Here is a 6,706-nt window from a genome sequence, read left to right on the forward strand (position 1 = left end):
AACCATTATAGTTACCAACGATTAGGGTATAATACAAGCATTGCTTTGTTCATCATATAACCATTATAGTTACCAACGATTAGGGTATAACACAAGCATTGCTTTGTTCAACATATAACCATTATAGTTACCAATTAGGGTATAACACAAGCATTGCTTTGTTCAACATATAACCATTATAGTTACCAACGATTAGGGTATAACACAAGCATTGCTTTGTTCACCATATAACCATTATAGTTACCAACGATTAGGGTATAACACAAGCATTGCTTTGTTCAACATATAACCATTATAGTTACCAATTAGGGTATAATACAAGCATTGCTTTGTTCAACATATAACCATTATAGTTACCAACGATTACGATATACTACAAGCATTGCTTTCACCATATAACCATTATAGTTACCAACGATTAGGATATAACACAAGGATTGCTTTCACAATATAACCATTATAGTTACCAACGATTAGGGTATAATACAAGCATTGCTTTGTTCAACATATAACCATTATAGTTACCAACGATTAGGATATAACACAAGCATTCTGGTATGTGAATGGTCTATTAAACTTCTAAGGTCCTGCTCTAACAAGTCAAAGCTACTAGGCAACATGGTTTTTGTTATATTTCCTAGAGATACATTTAGCCTGTAATTCAGGAAAAGATAAAACCGCCATAAATGAGGAATCTGAGTGCACGACGAACTCGCTGCTCGACACGTGTTGTGAGAACAAAGAAAGGAATTTACTGTCTGTCCATAAGACACGATCAATCTTGATCCCATTCTTGTTTAAACGAGAATCTTGCTTCCCTGACGTTCTTGCTGTATAGTTATCCGATCATCTGTGTTCATCCAAATTCTGGATTTTTTTTTTTTAGACCAAGAATTATCCTAACTTTGTCAGAGATGGTAAAGTTTAATGAATATCTATTCTTAGGTCCAAACTTATTTATCGCATTTAGTAAGGTACTCATAAAATCTTAGAACTATTATATTGTAAGTTAAATATTACAATAGACGTTTTTATTGTTTACCAGCTGGAAAGTGTTAGTTTTATAACAGAATAACTTCCTTTAAAGAATTCATATTTTCTTATTTCCAGATTTTTTTATTGTTGTTGCTGTTGTTGTTCACTTTGGATTGCAACAATTTCACCTCCTGAACCGGATGTCATCTTTACTTCCCACTCGTTCGTTCTCTAGCAATGACCTGTCTTGCGAGCGATATAGTTCTAAATTTGGCCACGTGACATTATGAGAAGGGGATTTCCCCAGACCCTGGGGGTGATGTAATGATTGATTCTTTTTTTCACAGTTAGACTGACAGCTATCCAACCCGAAACGTATTGCACAGTGAACAGCCGTGGATCAAATAAAGAGAGCTTTACGGTCTAGATGACTGCCTATATTAAAAGCAAAGATATAAATTAATTAATTTTTACGACAAAGGTATTGGAAAGCACATTATGTTTAGTATTCGTTTGTTTGTAGTTAAGCGCAAGGCTTCACAATGGGCTATCTGTGCTATGCCCACAACGGGTATCGAAATTCGATTTCTAGCGTTATAAATCCGCGGACTTACCGTTGTGCCACTGGAGAAATACTGCTACACCAAAATCCAGGAGTTGTTGTTGTTAAGCACAAAGCTACACAATGGGCTATCTGTACGCTGCCTATCTCGCGTATCGACATCTGGCTTTAGCTTCATAAGCCTGTAGAGGACCTGGCATGGCCTAGTGCTTAGGGCGCAATTTACGGATGGTTGTTTTCAATCCCCGACGCCGAACATGCTCGCCCTTTCTGCCGTAGGAGCGTTATATAGTGACGGTCAATCCCACTATTCGTTGGCAAAAGAGTAGCCCAAGAGTTGGCGGTGGGTGGTGATGACTAGCTGCCTTCCCTCTAGTCTTACACTGCTAAATTAGGGACGGTTAGCGCAGATAGCCCTCGTGTAGCTTTGCGCGAAATTCAAAAACAAACAAACAAACAAGAATGAAACATTGAGCTACGGATGCAATACTTTATTCTTTATATTTCGGGCCGGGAATGTATATCCTAAAGTTCATGGTTCGCATCCCGATTTCGTAAAACCGCGCTCCGCATACTGAGGCCGTGGGTGCATTATAAGAGTGACGGTCAAATCCAACTATTTTGTTGCATGAAAGTGGGTGTTTTCTTCACTTTATTCCGAGAGGAGCTACTTGTTTCTAGTATACAGGTGCTTCTCCCTAATGTTTACTGAACATTGAATATCATCCTGACAACCTCGTGACATCACGGTTCTCACAATGTTTGACGTTCGTGAGGAGCAAACCAAAGTCTCAAATGATAAACTTGGACCACAGGGGCCTTCACCAACAAAGAAATGTGTGGAAAATATAAAGTAATACAAAAACATGCCCAGAAGTCAAACTGTAGTTACTGTCTTTTTTCTGTATGTAGACTTACTGAGCTAGAAACAAACTAACCTAGACTTACTGAGCAAGAAACAAACTAACCTAGACTTACTGAGCAAGAAACAAACTAACAAAGACTTATTGAGCTAGAAACAAACTAACCTAGACTTACTGAGCTAGAAACAAACTAACAAAGACTTACTGAGCTAGAAACAAACTAACATAGACTTACTGAGCTAGAAACAAACTAACAAAGACTCACTGAGCTAGATATAAACTAACATACACTTACTGAGCCAGAAACAAACTAACATAGACTTACTGAGCCAGAAACAAACTAACATAGACGTACTGAGCTAGAAACAAACTAACCTAGACTTACTGAGCTAGAAACAAACTAACAAAGACTTACTGAGCTAGAAACAAACTAACCTAGACTTACTGAGCTAGAAACAAACTAACATAGACTTACTGAGCTAGAAACAAACTAACATAGACTTACTGAGCTAGAAACAAACTAACCTAGACTTACTGAGCTAGAAACAAACTAATAAAGACTTACTGAGCTAGAAACAAACTAACATAGACTTACCGAGCTAGAAACAAACTAACATAGACTTACTGAGCTAGAAACAAACTAACCGGTCTTTTACTATTGTTAACCTGCGGTAGAAAACATAACCCAGGTTTCAAAATAGCAGACACAGTTAGCATCTGCTAATCCAATAACCATAAGCACCAGGAGTGATAACCAGTGTTACTTACCTTTTAACGTTCTTAAAAGTTTGTTTATCACAACAAAAATGATTTCAGATGAGGGAATTTATAAATAGGCTATTTTTTTGTTTTATAGTAGAAACTTTAATGAATCTATTATCATAGGTTCTCATAATGTTTTTTAGGCAGAGTATTGATATTTCGTATTTGTATTCTTTTGTCTGTGATAAGGTTTTATTATTTTACTGCTAGTATTTTCGATTTTGGCAAGGTCTTTTTATATTTGCTAGTATTTGTGATATTCATTTTTTCACGTGGATCAATTATTTGTTGCTAATTTTTTTTCTTTTCTCTGAGTATTATTATTTTATTTCTAGTGTTTCTGCTTATCAAGACACGCGGTAGTGTGTCATGAGTCCAAAACAAAACCTGCATTATATTTTACTACCATTTTTGTTCGGTGCCAAGATGTTTTCATAACAAGATTATATTATTTTATTCTTAATACGAATCAGCTAGTATTCTTGTTCGTTTTTACAGGGCCTTTTTAGTTATTGCTAATATTCTTTTTTTTTAGTTTTTTTGACAGGGTCTTATCATTTTTTGCTAGTAGTGTTGTTCCTTTTGGCATGGCCTTATTAATTTTTTCTATTATTATTTTTTTTACAGGGCCTTATTATTTTTTGCTAGGAGTGTTTTATTTTTGGGGCAGGACCGTATTAAGTTTTGCTAGTATTATTGTTAGTGTTTTTTTTTTGACAGGGCCTTATTGATTTTTTGCTAGTATTCATTGTTGTTTTTTTACAGGGCCTTATTAATTTTTGCTTTCGGTAGGGATTCATTCTAGTATTGTTGCTTATGATACCAAGCCTCTTAGCGACAAACTCTTCAAAATATTATTGTTATATATCTTCATTTCGCCATCTTTGTCAACCAGGTGTATTTCAGTTTTATGAACATTCATTTTGGTTTGTGTAATCCCATCAACTTCTGTTCATTTTCCAATTTTCCACATGTGAACACGTATTTTTATGTGCATTTTATATACTTATCCAGCTTTCTCTCAAACTGACTTAAATTTACTGCTTCCACAACATCGGAAGGCAACACATTCCAAAGGCCAACAACCCTGTTAGAAACATGAAACTGTCTTAGCTGAAGATGACTCCAACCTTGCCAAAATTTATATTTGTGTCCCCTAGTTCTACTGTTGTCACTGTTAAATATCAAAAAGATGATGCATCAACACTATCAATTCCCTTTATAATCTTTAACACCACAATCAGATCCTCCGGAGCTCTTCTTTTTTCAACAGAATACAATTTGAGAGATTTCATCCTCTCGTCGTATGACAACCCCTCCATCCCAGGCACCATTCTAGTAACCCTTTCCATCAATTCCATGTCTTTCCTAAGGTAAGGAGCCCAAGACTGAACACAATATTCCAACTGTTACCTAACCAGTGAACTGTACAATGAAAGTATTTCCTCTTTAAACTTGTACTCAATATTTTTGTAGATATAACCTAAAATACCCCTACTAGCAACAGCACATTACTTGAATGGCTTTAGAGACTCATCAACTATTACACCAAGATCCCTTTCTTTCATAACACTGTTAAGGTTCGAGTGAGCGTGACTGTGTTTGTATTGTATGCGTTACGCTGGTTTTCCTTGGATGATTTTTGCTTAACTTAATTCCATTCTAACATATAGTTATTACAATTTACACGAATATACAAGAAAAGATATATCTGTCAATTACAAAGACAATGGTTTTGTTACGTTACCACAAAGTTTGACATTGTATAATTTTTATTCTTTACTAACCTTTATTATTTATATTTTCTAATAAAATAACATAACTTATTTTGTTTAAACAATTTATCTTGCAAAATGATTTAAACAGGGACACAAAACGTCCATTGGTGTAATTGTTAAAAGTATTGTTACGACAGCGGAAGTCACGTGACTCTGGTAACACGTCATGAGTTCTAGAAAGATAATGACTTCTCCTGGCATCTCTAGTCTTTTCAAGGCACCCTCTATTTTAGTATATAAGCCCGACAAATAAAGCGGAGATATGATTGCAGATAGAGACAGATAATCGAGTCAAGCCGTAAGTAAAGTGCGTGAATCGTTGTGAATTATAGCGTGTGTTTAAGTTAAAGTAACTGTGGAAATTAAGTGTATTACAAAGTTTGTAATGAGAAAGAATAAACTAGTTTTATTTAAGAAAGGACTTGTATCGCTGAAGTTCTTCGGAAAGAACTTTTACGGAAAATTAACAAACGACCAGAAACGTAACAGTATGTACTCGTGTACCAACAGTTTTATAAATACTCTATACAAACATTTCGTTAGGGTTACATCAACGTACGTGTCTGTGTTCCATTATAAATTGTTTAAACAAAATAACTTGTGTTATTCTAGGGGAAGATATAAGTAATAAAGGTTAGTAAATAAACGATACTATAGAACTGTACACATAAGTAATGTATGTATAGAACTTTGGATAAACATGTAAAGATACGTGTACTGTAAAAATGTTATATTATAATATAATTAGTTTCAACCAAAAATAAATAAGCCCTCGTGGCCTAATGGATAAGGCGTCGGTCTCCTAAACCGAAGATTGCGGGTTCGAGTCCCGCCGAGGGTAGTAATGAATTTCATTTAGTTAAAATATCGAGTAATGTGTTTATTTTAGGAAGACATATTTATATGTGTATTTTATATTCTTATCCAGCTTTATCTCAAACTCACTTAAATTTACTGTTTCCACAACATCGGAAGGCAATACATTCCAAAGGCCAACAACCGAATTTTTGCTAGTATTTTTGCTTTCGGTAGGGATTCATTCTAGTATTGTTGCTTGTGATACCAAGCCTCTTAGCGACAAACTCTTCAAAATATTATTGTTATATATCTTCATTTCGCCATGTTTGTCAGCCAGGTGTATTTCAGTTTTATGAACATTCATTTTGGTTTGTGTAATCCCATCAACTTCTGTTCATTTTCCAATTTTCCACACGTGAACAAATAAAGTCGTTTAGCCTTTCTTTTCTTTTGGTCGAGTTATTGTTTTCTCTACTTTTTTTATACTGAATAGTCTCCTGTTTTGCTGAACTATTTGCCTTTGCGGATAAATTATTTTGCCGCAATTCAAGAAATGAACCAGTTACGTTGATGCACCCACCTCCCACCCCACAGTATAGGGGGATATCACCCATTAAATCTCTTTCAAATATCTACATTTTCCGATTTATCTGAATTGAATTCTTTATCAGTGAATACTACGTCCGTCGATATATAAATAAGTTTCTGACAACACTATTACAGCACACTGCTTTATCAGTGAATACTATTTATCTATTGATGGACGTAGTATTCACTGATAAAGCAGTGTGCTGTAATAGTGTTGTCAGAAACTTATTTATATATCGACGGACGTAGTATTCACTGATAAAGCAGTGTGCTGTAATAGTGTTGTCAGAAACTTATTTATATATCGACGGATGTAAAGTTTCTGATAACACTATTACAGCACACTACTTTATCAGTGAATACCACATCCGTCGATATAT

At 35.0% G+C, this 6,706-nt stretch overlaps 1 non-coding gene across 1 annotated transcript; it reads left to right on the forward strand.

Annotated features, from left to right (window-relative positions):
* The first annotated feature begins 5,708 nt into the window (after positions 1-5,708).
* On the forward strand, positions 5,709-5,781 carry Trnar-ccu. The gene has a single exon. It is a non-coding gene; the product is annotated as a tRNA-Arg (tRNA).
* The last annotated feature ends 925 nt before the right edge of the window (positions 5,782-6,706 follow it).

This window comes from Limulus polyphemus, unplaced genomic scaffold (genome assembly GCF_000517525.1).
Source record: "Limulus polyphemus unplaced genomic scaffold, Limulus_polyphemus-2.1.2 Scaffold6489, whole genome shotgun sequence".
Taxonomy (NCBI): Eukaryota; Metazoa; Arthropoda; class Merostomata; order Xiphosura; family Limulidae; genus Limulus; species Limulus polyphemus.